This window comes from Bombina bombina, chromosome 2 (assembly GCF_027579735.1).
Source record: "Bombina bombina isolate aBomBom1 chromosome 2, aBomBom1.pri, whole genome shotgun sequence".
NCBI lineage: Eukaryota > Metazoa > Chordata > Amphibia > Anura > Bombinatoridae > Bombina > Bombina bombina.
Window position 1 is genome coordinate 774,390,313 of NC_069500.1, and position 16,686 is coordinate 774,406,998.

The following is a 16,686-nucleotide window of genomic DNA, read 5'->3' on the forward strand; positions in this document are numbered from 1 at the left end:
CCTAATATGACCCCCCTACACCGCCGCCACCTATATTACATTTATTAACCCCTAATCTGACCCCCCTACACCGCCGCCACCTACATAAAAACATAATTTATGTTCGAACTTACCTGATAAATTCATTTCTTTCATATTAGCAAGAGTCCATGAGCCAGTGTCGTATGGGATATACATTCCTACCAGGAGGGGCAAAGTTTCCCAAACCTCAAAATGCCTACAAATACACCCCTCACCACACCCACAAATCAGTTTAACGAATAGCCAAGAAGTGGGGTGATAAGAAAAAAGTGCAAAAGCATAAAAAATAAGGAATTGGAATAATTGTGCTTTATACAAAAAAATCATAACCACCACAAAAAGGGTGGGCCTCATGGACTCTTGCTAATATGAAATAAATGAATTTATCAGGTAAGTTCTTACATAAATTATGTTTTCTTTCATGTAATTAGCAAGAGTCCATGAGCTAGTGACGTATGGGATAATGACTACCCAAGATGTGGATCTTTCCACGCAAGAGTCACTAGAGAGGGAGGGATAAAATAAAGACAGCCAATTCTGCTGAAAAATAATCCACACCCAAAATAAAGTTTAAATTTTATAATGATAAAAACTGAAAACAGGAGCAGAAGATTCAAACTGAAACAGCTGCCTGAAGTACTTTTCTACCAAAAACAGCTTCAGAAGAAGAAAACACATCAAAATGGTAGAATTTAGTAAAAGTATGCAAAGAAGACCAAGTTGCTGCTTTGCAAATCTGATCAACCGAAGCTTCATTCCTAAACGCCCAGGAAGTAGAAACTGACCTAGTAGAATGAGCTGTAATCCTTTGAGGCGGAGTTTTACCCGACTCGACATAAGCATGATGAATTAAAGATTTCAACCAAGATGCCAAAGAAATGGCAGAGGCCTTCTGACCTTTCCTAGAACCGGAAAAGATAACAAATAGACTAGAAGTCTTTCGGAAATTCTTAGTAGCTTCAACATAATATTTCAAAGCTCTAACTACATCCAAAGAATGCAATGATTTCTCCTTAGAATTCTTAGGATTAGGACATAATGAAGGAACCACAATTTCTCTACTAATGTTGTTGGAATTCACAACCTTAGGTAAAAATTCAAAAGAAGTTCGCAACACCGCCTTATCCTGATGAAAAATCAGAAAAGGAGACTCACAAGAAAGAGCAGATAATTCAGAAACTCTTCTGGCAGAAGAGATGGCCAAAAGGAACAAAACTTTCCAAGAAAGTAATTTAATGTCCAATGAATGCATAGGTTCAAACGGAGGAGCTTGAAGAGCCCCAGAACCAAATTCAAACTCCAAGGAGGAGAAATTGACTTAATAACAGGTTTTATACGAACCAAAGCTTGTACAAAACAATGAATATTAGGAAGATTAGCAATCTTTCTGTGAAAAAGAACAGAAAGAGCAGAGATTTGTCCTTTCAAGGAACTTGCAGACAAACCTTTATCCAAACCATCCTGAAGAAACTGTAAAATTCTCGGAATTCTAAAAGAATGCCAGAAAAAATGATGAGAAAGACACCAAGAAATATAAGTCTTCCAGACTCTATAATATATCTCCCTAGATACAGATTTACGAGCCTGTAACATAGTATTAATCACAGAGTCAGAGAAACCTCTTTGACTAAGAATCACGCGTTCAATCTCCATACCTTTAAGTTTAAGGATTTGAGATCCTGATGGAAAAAAAGACCTTCCGACAGAAGGTCTGGTCTTAACGGAAGAGTCCACGGTTGGCAAGAAGCCATCCGGACAAGATCCGCATACCAAAACCTGTGAGGCCATGCTGGAGCTACCAGCAGAACAAACGAGCATTCCCTCAGAATCTTGGAGATCACTCTTGGAAGAAGAACTAGAGGCGGAAAGATATAGGCAGGATGATACTTCCAAGGAAGTGACAATGCATCCACTGCTTCCGCTTGAGGATCCCTGGATCTGGACAGATACCTGGGAAGTTTCTTGTTTATATGAGAGGCCATCAGATCTATTTATGGAAGTCCCCACATTTGAACAATCTGAAGAAATACCTCTGGGTGAAGAGACCATTCGCCCGGATGCAACGTTTGGCGACTGAGATAATCTGCTTCCCAATTGTCTATACCTGGGATATGAACCGCAGAAACTAGACAGGAGCTGGATTCCGCCCAAACCAGAATTCGAGATACTTCTTTCATAGCTAGAGGACTGTGAGTCCCTCCTTGATGATTGATGTATGCCACAGTTGTGACATTGTCTTTCTGAAAACAAATGAACGATTCTCTCTTTAGAAGAGGCCAAGACTGAAGAGCTCTGAAAATTGCACGGAGTTCCAAAATATTGATCGGTAATCTCACCTCCTGAGATTCCCAAACCCCTTGTGCCGTCAGAGACCCCCACACAGCTCCCCAACCTGTAAGACTTGCATCTGTTGAGATTACAGTCCAGGTCGGAAGAACAAAAGAAGCCCCCTGAACTAAACGATGGTGGTCTGTCCACCACATCAGAGAGTGTCGTACAATCGGTTTTAAAGATATTAATTGAGATATCTTTGTGTAATCCCTGCACCACTGGTTCAGCATACAGAGCTGAAGAGGTCGCATGTGAAAACGAGCAAAGGGGATCGCGTCCGATGCAGCAGTCATAAGACCTAGAATTTCCATGCATAAGGCTACCGAAGGGAATGATTGTGACTGAAGGTTTCGACAAGCTGATATCAATTTTAGACATCTCTTGTCTGTCAAAGATAGAGTCATGGACACTGAATCTATCTGGAAACCTAAAAAGGTTACCCTTGTCTGAGGAATCAATGAACTTTTTAGTAAATTGATCCTCCAACCATGATCTTGAAGAAACAACACAAGTCAATTCGTATGAGATTCTGCTAAATGTGAAGACTGAGCAAGTACCAAGATATTGTCCAAATAAGGAAATACCACAATACCCTGTTCTCTGATTACAGACAGAAGGGCACCGAGAACCTTTGTAAAAATTCTTGGAGCTGTTGCTAGGCCAAACGGCAGAGCCACAAACTGGTAATGCTTGTCTAGGAACGAGAATCTCAGAAACTGATAGTGATCTGGATGAATCGGAATATGCAGATATGCATCCTGTAAATCTATTGTAGACATATAATGCCCTTGCTGAACAAAAGGCAGGATAGTCCTTACAGTTACCATTTTGAATGTTGGTATCCTTACATAACGATTCAATATTTTTAGATCCAGAACTGGTCTGAAGGAATTCTCCTTCTTTGGTACAATGAAGAGATTTGAATAAAACCCCAGCCCCTGTTCCAGAACTGGAACTGGTATAATTACTCCAGCCAACTCTAGATCTGAAACACATTTCAGAAATGCTTGAGCCTTCGCTGGATTTACTGGGACACGGGAAAGAAAAAATCTCTTTGCAGGAGGCCTTATCGTGAAGCCAATTCTGTACCCTTCTGAAACAATATTCTGAATCCAAAGATTGTGAACGGAATTGATCCAAATTCCTTTGAAAAAACATAATCTGCCCCCTACCAGCTGAGCTGGAATGAGGGCCGCACCTTCATGTGGACTTAGAAGCTGGCTTTGATTTTCTAGAAGGCTTGGATTTATTCCAGACTGGAGATGGTTTCCAAACTGATACCGCTCCTGAGGATGAAGGATCAGGTTTCTGTTCCTTGTTGTGACGAAAGGAACGAAAACGATTATTAGACCTGAATTTACCTTTAGATTTTTTATCCTGTGGTAAAAAAGTTAATTTCCCTCCAGTAACAGTTGAAATAATAGAATCCAACTGAGAACCAAATAATTTATTACCCTGGAAAGAAAGGGAAAGCAGAGTAGACTTAGAAGACATATCACCATTCTAAGTTTTAAGCCATAAAGCTCTTCTAGCTAAAATAGCTAGAGACATATACCTGACATCAACCCTAATGATATCAAAGATGGCATCACAAATAAAATTATTAGCATGTTGAAGAAGAAGAATAATGCTATGAGAATTATGATCTGTTACTTGTTGCGCTAAAGCTTCCAACCAAAAAGTTGAAGCTGCAGCAACATCCGCCAAAGATATAGCAGGTCTAAGAAGATTACCTGAACACAAATAGGCCTTTCTTAGAAAGGATTCAATTTTCCTATCTAAAGGATCCTTAAAGGAAGTACCATCTGCCGTAGGAATCGTAGTACGCTTAGCAAGAGTAGAGACAGCCCCATCAACCTTAGGGATTTTGTCCCAAAACTCTAATCTGTCAGATGGCACAGGATATAATTGCTTAAAACGTTTAGAAGGAGTAAATGAATTACCCAAATTATTCCATTCCCTGGAAATTACTTCAGAAATAGCACTAGGAACAGGAAAAACTTCTGGAATAACTACAGGAGATTTAAAAACCTTATCTAAACGTTTAGATTTAGTATCAAGAGGACCAGAATCCTCAATTTCTAAAGCAATTAGTACTTCTTTAAGTAAAGAACGAATAAATTCCATTTTAAATAAATATGAAGATTTATCAGCATCAACCTCTGAGACAGAATCCTCTGAACCAGAAGAACCATTATCAGAATCGGAATGATGATGTTCATTTAAAAATTCATCTGAACAATGAGAAGTTTTAAAAGATTTTTTATATTTACTAGAAGGAGGAATAACAGACAAAGCCTTCTTAATGGTTTCAGAAACAAAATCTCTTATGTTATCAGGAACACTCTGAGTATTAGATGTTGACGGAACAGCAACAGGTAATGGAACTTTACTAAAGGAAATTTTATCTGCATTAACAAGTTTGTCATGACATTCAATACAAACAACAGCTGGAGGAACAGATACCAAAAGTTTACAGCAGATACACTTAGCTTTGGTAGCTCCAGCACCAGGCAGCGATTTTCCTGAAGTATCTTCTGACTCAGTTGCAACGTGGGACATCTTGCAATATGTAATAGAAAAAACAACATATAAAGCAAAATAGATCAAATTCCTTAAATGACAGTTTCAGGAATGGGAAAAAATGCCAGTGAACAAGCTTCTAGCAACCAGAAGCAATAAATAATGAGACTTAAATAATGTGGAGACAAAAGTGACGCCCATATTTTTTTAGCGCCAAATAAGACGCCCACATTATTTGGCACCAAAAATGACGCCACATCCGGAACGCCCACACTTTTGACGCAAAAAAACGTCAAAAAATGACGCAACTTCCGGCAACACGTATGACGCCGGAAACAGAAAAAAAAATTTGCGCCAAAAAAAGTCCGCGCCAAGAATGACGCAATAAAATGAAGCATTTTCAGCCCCCGCGAGCCTAACAGCCCACAGGGAAAAAGTCAAATTTTTAAGGTAAGAAAAAATGATTGATTCAAATGCATTATCCCAAATATGAAACTGACTGTCTGAAAATAAGGAATGTTGAACATCCTGAGTCAAGGCAAATAAATGTTTGAATACATATATTTAGAACTTTATTAAAAAAGTGCCCAACCATAGCTTAGAGTGTCACAGAAAATAAGACTTACTTACCCCAGGACACTCATCTACATGTTGTAGAAAGCCAAACCAGTACTGAAACGAAAATCAGCAGAGGTAATGGTATATATATAAGAGTATATCGTCGATCTGAAAAAGGGAGGTAAGAGATGAATCTCTACGACCGATAACAGAGAACCTATGAAATAGACCCCGTAGAAGGAGATCATTGCATTCAAATAGGCAATACTCTCCTCACATCCCTCTGACATTCACTGCACGCTGAGAGGAAAACCGGGCTCCAACCTGTTGCGGAGCGCATATCAATGTAGAATCTAGCACAAACTTACTTCACCACCTCCATAGGAGGCAAAGTTTGTAAAACTGATTTGTGGGTGTGGTGAGGGGTGTATTTGTAGGCATTTTGAGGTTTGGGAAACTTTGCCCCTTCTGGTAGGAATGTATATCCCATACATCACTAGCTCATGGACTCTTGCTAATTACATGAAAGAAATATATTACCCTCTAAACCTAAGTCTAACTCTAACACCCCCTAACTTAATTATTATTTCAATAAATCTAAATAATATTAATAACTAAATTATTCCTATTTAAAACTAAATACTTACCTATAAAATAAACCCTAAGATAGTTACAATATAATTAATAATTACATTGTAGCTATTTTAGGGTTTATATTTATTTTACAGGTAACTTTGTATTTATTTTAACTAGGTACAATAGCTATTAAATAGTAAATAACTATTTAATAGCTACCTAGTTAAAATAATTACAAAATTACCTGTAAAATAAATCCTAACCTAAGTTACAAATACACCTAACACTACACTATCAATAAATTAATTAAATAAACTACAATTATATAAACTAAAATACAATTAAATAAACTAAACTATATTACAAAAAAACCAAACACTAAATTACAAAAAATAAAAAAATATTACAAGAATTTTAATCTAATTACACCTAATCTAAGCCCCCTAATAAAATAAAAAAGCCCCCCAAAATAATAAAATTTCCCTATCCTAAACTAAATTACAAATAGCCCTTAAAAGGGCCTTTTGCGTGGCATTGCCCCAAAGTAATCAGCTCTATTACCAGCCCTTATTCACTGATTTGAATATCCAATAGAATGTCAGTAGCTCTTATTCTATTGGCTATTCAAATAAGCCAATAGAATTACAGTAGCTCTCATCCGATTGGCTGATTTGAATTTGAAGGCTCAAATCAGCCAATAGGAATTCAAGGGACGCCATTTTTAATCGCGTACCTTGAATTCCTATTCAGTGTACGGCGGAGATCGTATGAAGAGGATCCTCCACGCTCCATGGCTCCACGGTCTTCAGTTCCAGCATCGCCGATCTTCAGTTCCAGCGTTGCCGGTCTTCAGTTCCAGAGTCGACGGTCTTCAGCTCCGCGGTCATCGGTCTTCAACTCCTCTGCTCCGCGCCGGCTGGTTCCTGGAAGAAGAAGAGGTCGCCGCTTGGAAGAAGACTTCACCGCCTGGAACAGGACCTTCTCCGCCGGTCTTCAGGACAGGTAAGGACCACTTTGGGATTAGACTTAGGTTTTTTTAAGGGGGGATCGGGTGGGTTTTAGAGTAGGGGTGTGTGGGTGGTGGGTTGTAATGGGGGGGGATTGTTCTTTTTTTTACAGGTAAAAGAGCTGATTACTTTGGGGCAATGCCCCGCAAAAGGCCCTTTTAAGGGCTGGTAATAGAGCTGATTACTTTGGGGCAATGCCACACAAAAGGCCCTTTTAAGGGCTATTTGTAATTTAGTTTAGGGTAGGGACATTTTATTATTTTGGGGGGCTTTTTTATTTTATTAGGGGGCTTAGATTAAATGTAATTAGATTAAACTTCATGTAATATTTTTTTATTTTTTGTAATTTAGTGTTTGTTTTTTTTGTAATATAGTTTAGTTTATTTAATTGTATTTTAGTTTAGATAATTGTAGTTTATTTAATTAATTTATTGATAGTGTAGTGTTAGGTGTATTTGTAACTTAGGTTAGGATTTATTTTACAGGTAATTTTGTAATTATTTTAACTAGGTAGCTATTAAATAGTTATTAACTATTTAATAGCTATTGTACCTAGTTAAAATAAATACAAAGTTACCTGTAAAATAAATATAAACCCTAAAATAGCTACAATGTAATTATTAATTATATTGTAACTATCTTAGGGTTTATTTTATAGGTAAGTATTTAGTTTTAAATAGGAATACTTTAGTTAATAATATTAATATTATTTAGATTTATTTAAATAATAATTAAGTTAGGGGGTGTTAGGTTTAGACTTAGGTTTAGGGGGTAATATATTTTATGTAGGTGGCGGCGGTGTAGGGGGGTCAGATTAGGGGTTAATAAATTTAATATAGGTGGCGGCGGTGTAGGGGGGTCAGATTAGGGGATAATAAATTTAATATAGGTGGTTGGCGGTGTAGGGGGGTCAGATTAGGGGGTAATATATTTAATGTAGGTGGCGGCGGTGTAGGGGGGTCAGATTAGGGGGTAATATATTTAATGTAGGTGGCGGCGGGGTCCGGGAGCGGTGGTTTAGGGGTTAATACTAGGATAGGTTTATTGCGGTGTGGGCTATGGCGGTTTAGGGGTTAATAATTAGGCTTATTGCATTCTGGGGGTTTGTCGGTCTAGGGGTTAATACATTTATTGTTAGGAGTGAGAGGGAGGATTGCGGATAGAGGGTTATACGTGTCGGGCTATTTTTGGGAGGCGTGTTAGACAGTTACGGGAGATATTATATTTTAGTAAGTTTTTGTAGGCGCAGGCAGTTTCTAAAGTTGCGTAAGTCACTGGTGACTCCAGAAATTTGTACTTACGCTTATTTCTGGACATCGCTAGTTTATCCGACTTACGGCACTTTAGCAACTGCCGGCGGGGTATATTGGATACCCCGATGTGCGAGGTGAAACTACGGGCGGTGCGGGTTACCTCGCTTGTGCCGAAAAGTACGCCGTATATCGGATTGCGCCCATGATTTTCTGTTATCAAATCGTTCCTACAACAACATAAATATCACCACACAGTCTCTAATATCACCTTTCAAGTAAGCGAATATGAAATAAAATAACTACTACTTATACTAAATGTAAAACTTTTTACTTGACGAAAAACAAAAAAACAACAAAACTAATTCAAAATCCACCCACTCTTGTAAAGTTCACATTCAACAAATCCAAATTGCTTTAAATGTGATGAGAAAAACAGGACCAACATTTTCAAACAGATACAGAAGGAATTGAGGACCCTATTCCCATTGGAACTTAAAATCTAGAAGGGTAGGAGGGTGAGAAACAGGAGGTACGACAAGATGATTTATTGATAGACACTAAAATAAAAAAAACTGGAGGAAGATGGTGATTTAACCCCCCCACCCCCTACAAATACATAGTTTAATATGTGTAAACTTTATTGGGCACAATATTTACAGCAAGACATCATTTGGAGATAAGTTCACTACAATAGATGTTGCCTGGCATATCCCTATACCTCCCAACTGTCCCAGATAATTGTTACAGGTTGAAGATCTGCAAGCTGTCTCTCCTACAGTTTTACCAACAGGGCAAATGTAACAGTTTTTCATACAATGTTCTATCACACCCATGTCATACCCTACCTGCAGCACACTTGCAGCACTGCCCTCTTGTGGCGGTCTGCCCACCAAATACCAGTGGGCCCCTGGCCATAAGTTTCCCTGGACTGGAAACCTCCAGCAAATGTTTGACTGGTTGTATTGCTTCCTGATAACGATGTGCCTAGAAAGGGAAGAATTTCTGCTACAGGGATCTTATATAAAGGATACCTTAAAAAAAGAAATCAAAAAGGTGGTTTATCATTATTAAGAACGGTTTTAACCCCTTAATGACCAGTGCCGTACTCTGTACAATGCTGGTTGTTAAGCCCTTAAGGGCCAGCGTCATACCCTGTACAACGCTGCTGTCCTGGGCCTATCTCTGCCACAATCTCGCTAAAAGTTGCTGTCAGTACTTAAGATGGAGGGAATTGGTTAGAAGGGGGAGGGTTAGAGAGTTTTTTGGGAGGGATCAGGGAGGTGGGAAGGTAGGGGGGTTGTGACGGACACCGGCTACCCAGACTGGGTAACTCCACAAGAAGGGTCCTTCCTATACCTGGAACATGCCGCTATGTAGCGGAGCAAAGTGATTATAGTGGAGCCCACCCAAATAACCAGACAGAACCAGTATTCGGGTGAAACAAAGAACAACTTTATTGTGAAAACACACTACTTTTATACACCAACTCATCTTGATAAGGAGTCTTATCAGACTCCCAGATCTCCCGCCATTCCAGCCCCTCCAGACAGGCTGGCGCCCCCCATAATGTCCATTGTCTTATAGAGTCCCAGTCGTACAAAGGTGGCTATTCCGGGGTGATCTCGGGGGAGTTGCGACAGTCCAAAAAGCAACATGATCCGTGGCTGGGGGCCGGAGTTAAGGGTGATCAAACGTACACCGGGAAGGCTAAGGGTAGGAGTTGTAGGGGGTCTGAAAACCCCAGTTCCCAAGGGAGCTCCCTTCCGGCAATCACCCCACCTCTTGCCCTCCCTATGGGGTACCAATCCCCAAAAGGGCGGAGCTCTGGGGTGAAGGGCCGCTGGAGTCACCTGGTGTGAGTGTCAGCGGTTATTCTGTGAGGCGCGGCCGGCCGGTAGTATCAGAAGCCCGGACGGCTGTAGAGGGGCTGGGCGGTCAGATATCAGCTCTTCCTTGAGGATGTAAAGAACACAAAACAAATAAAACCAAGCGTCTGGGAGATTGCGAATGCTCTGAAAAGTCCAAATCCGGTGAGAAAATGGAGGAGCCTAGGTAGTAGGGGTTGGGGGTTTACCCTTGGCAGCCTGGTATCCATGAAAGGGGTAATCCTACACTAAGGACAATAATAATAATTAAACAGTGTAAAACTGCAGACTGTCTGCCAGTACTTAAGATGGGTGTGACCATTGGGGGGTGGGGGAGGGAAAGAGAGCTGTTTGAAAGGAATCAGGTAGGGATCAGGGGTGGGAAGTGTCAGGTGGGAGGGTAATCTCTACACTAAAGCTGAAATTGACCTTACAAGCTACCTGATTAACCCCTTCACTGCTGGAAATAATAAACTTGTGGTGCACAGTTTTAATTAGCGGCCTTCCAATTACCAAAAAGCAATGGCAAATCCATATATGTCTGCTATTTCTGAACAAAGGGGATCTCAGAGAAGCATTTACAACCATTTGTGCCATGATTGCCCAAGCTTTTTGTAAATAATTTCAGTGAGAAACCACATTTGGTGTTGAAATGGTGGCATGAAATATACCAAAATGGGCCTAGATCAATACTTTGGGTTGTCTACTAAAAAAAAAAAATATATAGTTAAAAAAAAAAGAAGCTCTATTTCTGTTTAAATGGAGTGATGGCAAAAATGCTCTGGTCTTTTGGGGGAAGTTTTAGTCTGAAATGCCCAGTCCTTAAGGGGTTAAGGACAAGCTGCCTCTTATCCCTCTTTCACCTTCCCCTTTTTCTTTTAACCACAATCAAAAACATTTTCATGAAATGTTTTTGAATTTTGTTTTAGGGTAGTGCTTTTTTATTTTTTATGGAGAATTGAACTATTAGTAGTATTGATAATTTGGCAATTGTATACATAATAACCGAACTTGGAATCATGTCTTAGATACACTATTCTTTAGAGAATTCTAACTTTGTAACATTTATCTGTGATAACAACAAAATGCTGCTACACTGTTTTTACCTTTGGTTGTTATATGCAAAAATTGAATATATATATATATATATATATATATGGCCTATTTAGGTTTTGTGCTCCCCTAGCATACACCCCCCCACACACACACAATGGTTTTAGGCCTTTTTTTCCCTTAATATTATTTTGGGTCAGTGTGTAAAAAAATGTTTATTTTTTTTTCATAACAATTCAAAAGAAAATGGGCTAGCAAAACACTTGCTTACAGGTGGGTTGAATTGCATGCATCTCCCTGAAAAAAGGGAGAGAAAAGAAGGGGAGGGGAGAAAAGGGAGGGAAAGGAAAGAAGGAAGGGAGCGAGAGAGAGAAGAGAAAAGTAGGGAGGGAGAGGAGAAAAAGGGGGAGGGAAAGAAGGGAGGGAAAGGAGTGAAAGAAGGGAGCAAGGGAGGGAGTTGAGAGAAAGAAGGTAGGGAGGGAAAGAAGGGAGGGAGAAAGGGAAAGAAGGGATAGAGGAGGAAGGGAGGGAAAGAAGAATACACTTTAAAACAGTCACTGCCCTTCACATGCAACAACATACAGTCATTACCATCATTCAAGTAGTGAAACTTTTAAGTGTCCGTTTACTATTTACTCCATGGGTTCATGAATGCAGAGAAAGCTAGCTATTAGTAGCTAACATACATTAGCGCTGAGAGTTTATGATTAGACATCACAAGCTGATCCAAGCAGTGCATCCAGTCTGTTAGTTACTAAGACCGGCAATAAGTACTGCGCTCGCAGACCCACCACAGCTGACAAGGGGAGGTAGCATATGGGCACAAGGTCTTCTCCTCCAACTTCACCTTGTAAGCATATCTCCGGGCAAGTTTCTCATCAAGAACTCTTCCACTGCAAAAATGCCGGCGGCTCTAAATGAAGCAATGGTTTAAAGGAGCACTGCCTGTGAAGAGTGACCTTAATCAGCGCACATGGCTTGTCTTCTCTGTAAAAACCTGCACTTTATCGCTCACTGTACTGTGTGGTGGCTTTTAGAGAGAGGATAGGGCAGATGTGCTGCCCCTCCCAAATCTGCTGCCCTAGGCACCGGCCTTGTTGGCCTAGGCCATAATACGCCCCTGATATATATATATATATATATATATATATGTGTATAAAGCATAAATCCAAATAATTAAACATACTAAAGATTCATTCTTTCTCACTAGCCAAAACATAGGTGAGATTTTCTGCACCTATAATGATATATTTATAATGTATAAAATATATAATACCCTGTCCCATCACAAGTTTACTCCTTTAACAGTCGCGGACCTACTCAACAGAGGACTCTTGTGTAAACATTTTTTTTGGGGCTCCCCAAAGGTAAGTCAGTAGTAAGCAATAATGATTTTAAAGAGACATAGATAGACCGAATGATAGACAGATCAAAAATGGAATCCGTTGAAAAGGGCTACTTTGTTGGGGGGGGGGTTATGTCACACTTCAACACTTCTTCAGCTGTAGTGAGCATAAATGTAACTACAATACGTTCAACTCAGCTTAAAGGGACATGAAACCCAAAAATTTTCTTTCAGGATTTAGAAAGAGCATGCAATTTTAAACAACTTTCCAATTTACTTATCCTATATTATAAAAGACAAGAGTTTGTCTGAAGCCGTCATGCGCAGTTCAGACAAACACTTGCAGCTGATCGCACGCGCACCCACCCGACAGCAGCGCGAGGACCCGGCAGCACAGCTGATCGCACGCGAGAGAGAGAAAAATAAAAATAAATAAATAAATAACACAACATGGCCCGTGTGAACGGGCTTTAGGACTAGTATTATATAATTTGCTTCATTCTTGATATCCTTTGTTTAAAAGCATATCTAAATAGGCTCAGTAGCTGCTGAATGGTGGCTGCACATAGAGTCCTCTATGTGATTGGCTCACCCATGTGCAGTGCTATTCTTCAGTTAAGGATATCTAAAGAATTAAACAAATTAGATACTATAAGTAAATTGGAATGTTGTTTAAAATTGTATTCTCTAATCTGAATCATGAAAGAAATATTTTAGGTTTCATTTCCCTTTAACTCCAGACAGTGCTCTGTAATGAAAACAAAACAATTTTCTTTTCTAAATCTACCCAAATTTATCCCTCTTGTAAAGTTCACATTCAACAAACCCAAATTGCTTTAAATGGGACCAGATGACTCATTGACAGACACTGGAAATAGAAAATTGGAGGAAAATGGTGATTAATTTTTTTTTACAGTTTTGTAAGACAAATATTAAACATGAACACCTTGTCCATAATTTACACACTACTCAAAACAGGTGGGTATTTTTTTTTCTTCAAAATTACATTCAGGGTTGGGAAACACAAATATCCATACAACTTTCTCCACTGGATTGCTATTGTATATTTAAAGGGACAGTCTACACCAGAATTTGTATTGTTTAAAAAGATAGAAAATCCCTTTATTACCAATTGCCTAGTTTTGCATAACCAACACAGTTCTATAAATACACCTTTTACCTCTGTGATTACCTTGTATCTAAGCCTCTGCAACTGTCCCCTTATTTCAGTTCTTTTGACAGACATCCATTTTAGCCAATCAGAGCTGGCTCACTGGAACTCCACGTGCGTGAGCACAATGTTATCAATATGACACCCTCTAGTGGTGAAAAACTTTCAAAATGCCCTGAGAGAAGAGGCGGCCTTCAAGGGTTTAGAAATTTGCATATTAACCTCCTAGGTTTAGCTTTCAACTAAGAATACCAAGAGAACAAAGCAAAATTGGTGATAAAAGTAAATTGGAAAATAGTTTAAAATAACATTCTCTATCTGAATCATAAATGTTTATTTTGGACTAGACTGACCCTTTAAACATTAAGCATCCTCATCAGTCTACTCATACATTACATAGCTTAATGTGAGAATATTGTGGGCATGCTGCACATTAAAGGGACATTAAATTACAAATGAAACTCCCATGATTCAGACAGAGCATGCAATTAAAAAGAAATCAGAGCGGAAAGGGCATTCGAGTGGTGATAACTTAAAGGGCTAGATTTCAAGTGCCCGTTTGTGGCCGTGCGATAAATAACCTGCTATTACAAGTGGTTGGTAATTTCTACCCCAAACTCGCGGTAGCAATTAGTGCTTATAAAATGAACCAGAGATCAGATCTCTGGTTAATTTTCTAAAAGTGCACAAAATGCCCCCCCCCCCCCCAAAGGAGGGTCTTTTAGTTTTTTTATGGGGAAAAAATAAAGCCCCCCATAAAAAATAACTGTACTAGGCAGTTTTTAGGGGTTAAAAGTGGCAGGTCTGGGGTGTTAGAAAAAAAACGGCACTGAAAAGTGCCTTTTCATTGCTGTCTATGGGAACTGTGTGTTCCCTGTAAATAACATAATTTATGTAAGAACTTACCTGATAAATTAATTTCTTTCATATTGGCAAGAGTCCATGAGCTAGTGACGTATGAAAACATAATTTATGTAAGAATTTACAAGATAAATTCATTTCTTTCATATTGGCAAGAGTCCATGAGCTAGTGACGTATGGGATATACAATCCTACCAGGAGGCGCAAAGTTTCCCAAACCTCAAAATGCCTATAAATACACCCCTCTCCACACCCACAATTCAGCTTAATGAATAGCCAAGTAGTGGGGTGATAAAGAAAGGAGTAAAAAGCATCAACAAAGGAATTTGGAAATAATTGTGCTTTATACAAAAAAATCATAACCTGACTCATAGCAAATATAAGTACAATACATATATTTAGAACTTTATATAAATGCATAAAGTGCCAAACCATAGCTGAGGTATCTTAAGTAATAAAAAACATACTTACCGAAAGACACCCATCCACATATAGCAGATAGCCAAACCAGTACTGAAATAGTTATCAGTAGAGGTAATGGTATATGAGAGTATATCGTCGATCTGAAAAGGGAGGTAGGAGATGAATCTCTATGACAGATAACAGAGAACCTATGAAATAGACCCCCGTTAGGGATTGCATTCAATAGGTGATACTCTCTTCATGTCCCTCTGACATTCGTTGTACTCTGAGAGGAATTGGGCTTCAAAATGCTGAGAAGCGCATGTCAACGTAGAAATCTTAGCACAAACTTACTTCACCACCTCCATAGGAGGCAAAGTTTGTAAAACTGAATTGTGGGTGTGGTGAGGGGTGTATTTATAGGCATTTTGAGGTTTGGGAAACTTTGCCCCTCCTGGTAGGATTGTATATCCCATACGTCACTAGCTCATGGACTCTTGCCAATTACATGAAAGAAATATACAATCCTACCAGGAGGGGCAAAGTTTCCCAAACCTCCAAATGCCTATAAATACACCCCTCACCACACCCACAATTCAGTTTAACGAATAGCCAAGAAGTGATATGAAAAAGAAAGGAATAAAAAGCATCAACAAAGGAATTTTGAAATAATTGTGCTTTATACAAAAAAAATCATAACCACCATAAAAAGGGTGGGCCTCATGGACTTTTGCCAATATGAAAGAAATTAATTTATCAGGTAAGTTCTTACATAAATTATGTTTTCTTTCATGTAATTGGCAAGAGTCCATGAGCTAGTGACTTATGGGATAGCAATACCCAAGATGTGGAACTCCACGCAAGAGTCACTAGAGAGGGAGGGACAAAATAAAAACAGCCATTTCGCTGAAAAAAAATAATCCACAACCCAAATATAAGTTTATTCTCAAAAAATAAAAACTTAAATCATAAGCAGAAGAATCAAACTGAAACTTCTGCCTGAAGAACTTTCTTACCAAAAACTGCATCCGAAGAAGCAAATACATCAAAATGGTAGAATTTAGTAAAAGTATGCAAAGAAGACCAAGTTGCTGCTTTGCAAATCTGATCAACTGAAGCTTCATTCTTAAAAGCCCAAGAAGTGGAAACTGATCTAGTAGAATGAGCTGTAATTCTCTGAGGCAGGGCTTTACCCGACTCCAAATAAGCTGGATGAATCAAAAGCTTTAACGATGATGCCAAAGAAACGGCAGAAGCCTTCTGACCTTTCCTGGAACCAGAAAAGATAACAAATAGACTAGAAGTCTTCCTGAAATCTTTAGTAGCTTCAACATAATATTTCAGAGCTCTCACCACATCCAAAGAGTGTAAAGATCTCTCCAAAGAATTCTTAGGATTAGGACACAAAGAAGGGACAACAATTTTTCTATTAATGTTGTTAGAATTCACAACCTTAGGTAAGAAGTTAAATGAAGTCCGCAAAACTGCCTTATCCTGATGAAAAATCAGAAAAGTAGATTCACAAAAGAGAGCAGATAATTCAGAAACTCTTCTAGCAGAAGAGATGGCCAAAAGGAACAACACCTTCCAAGAAAGTAGTTTAATGTCCAAATAATGCATAGGCTCAAATGGAGGAGCCTGTAAAGCCTTCAAACCAAATTAAGACTCCAAGGAGGAGAGATTGATTTAATGACAGGCTTGATACGGACCAAAGCCTGTA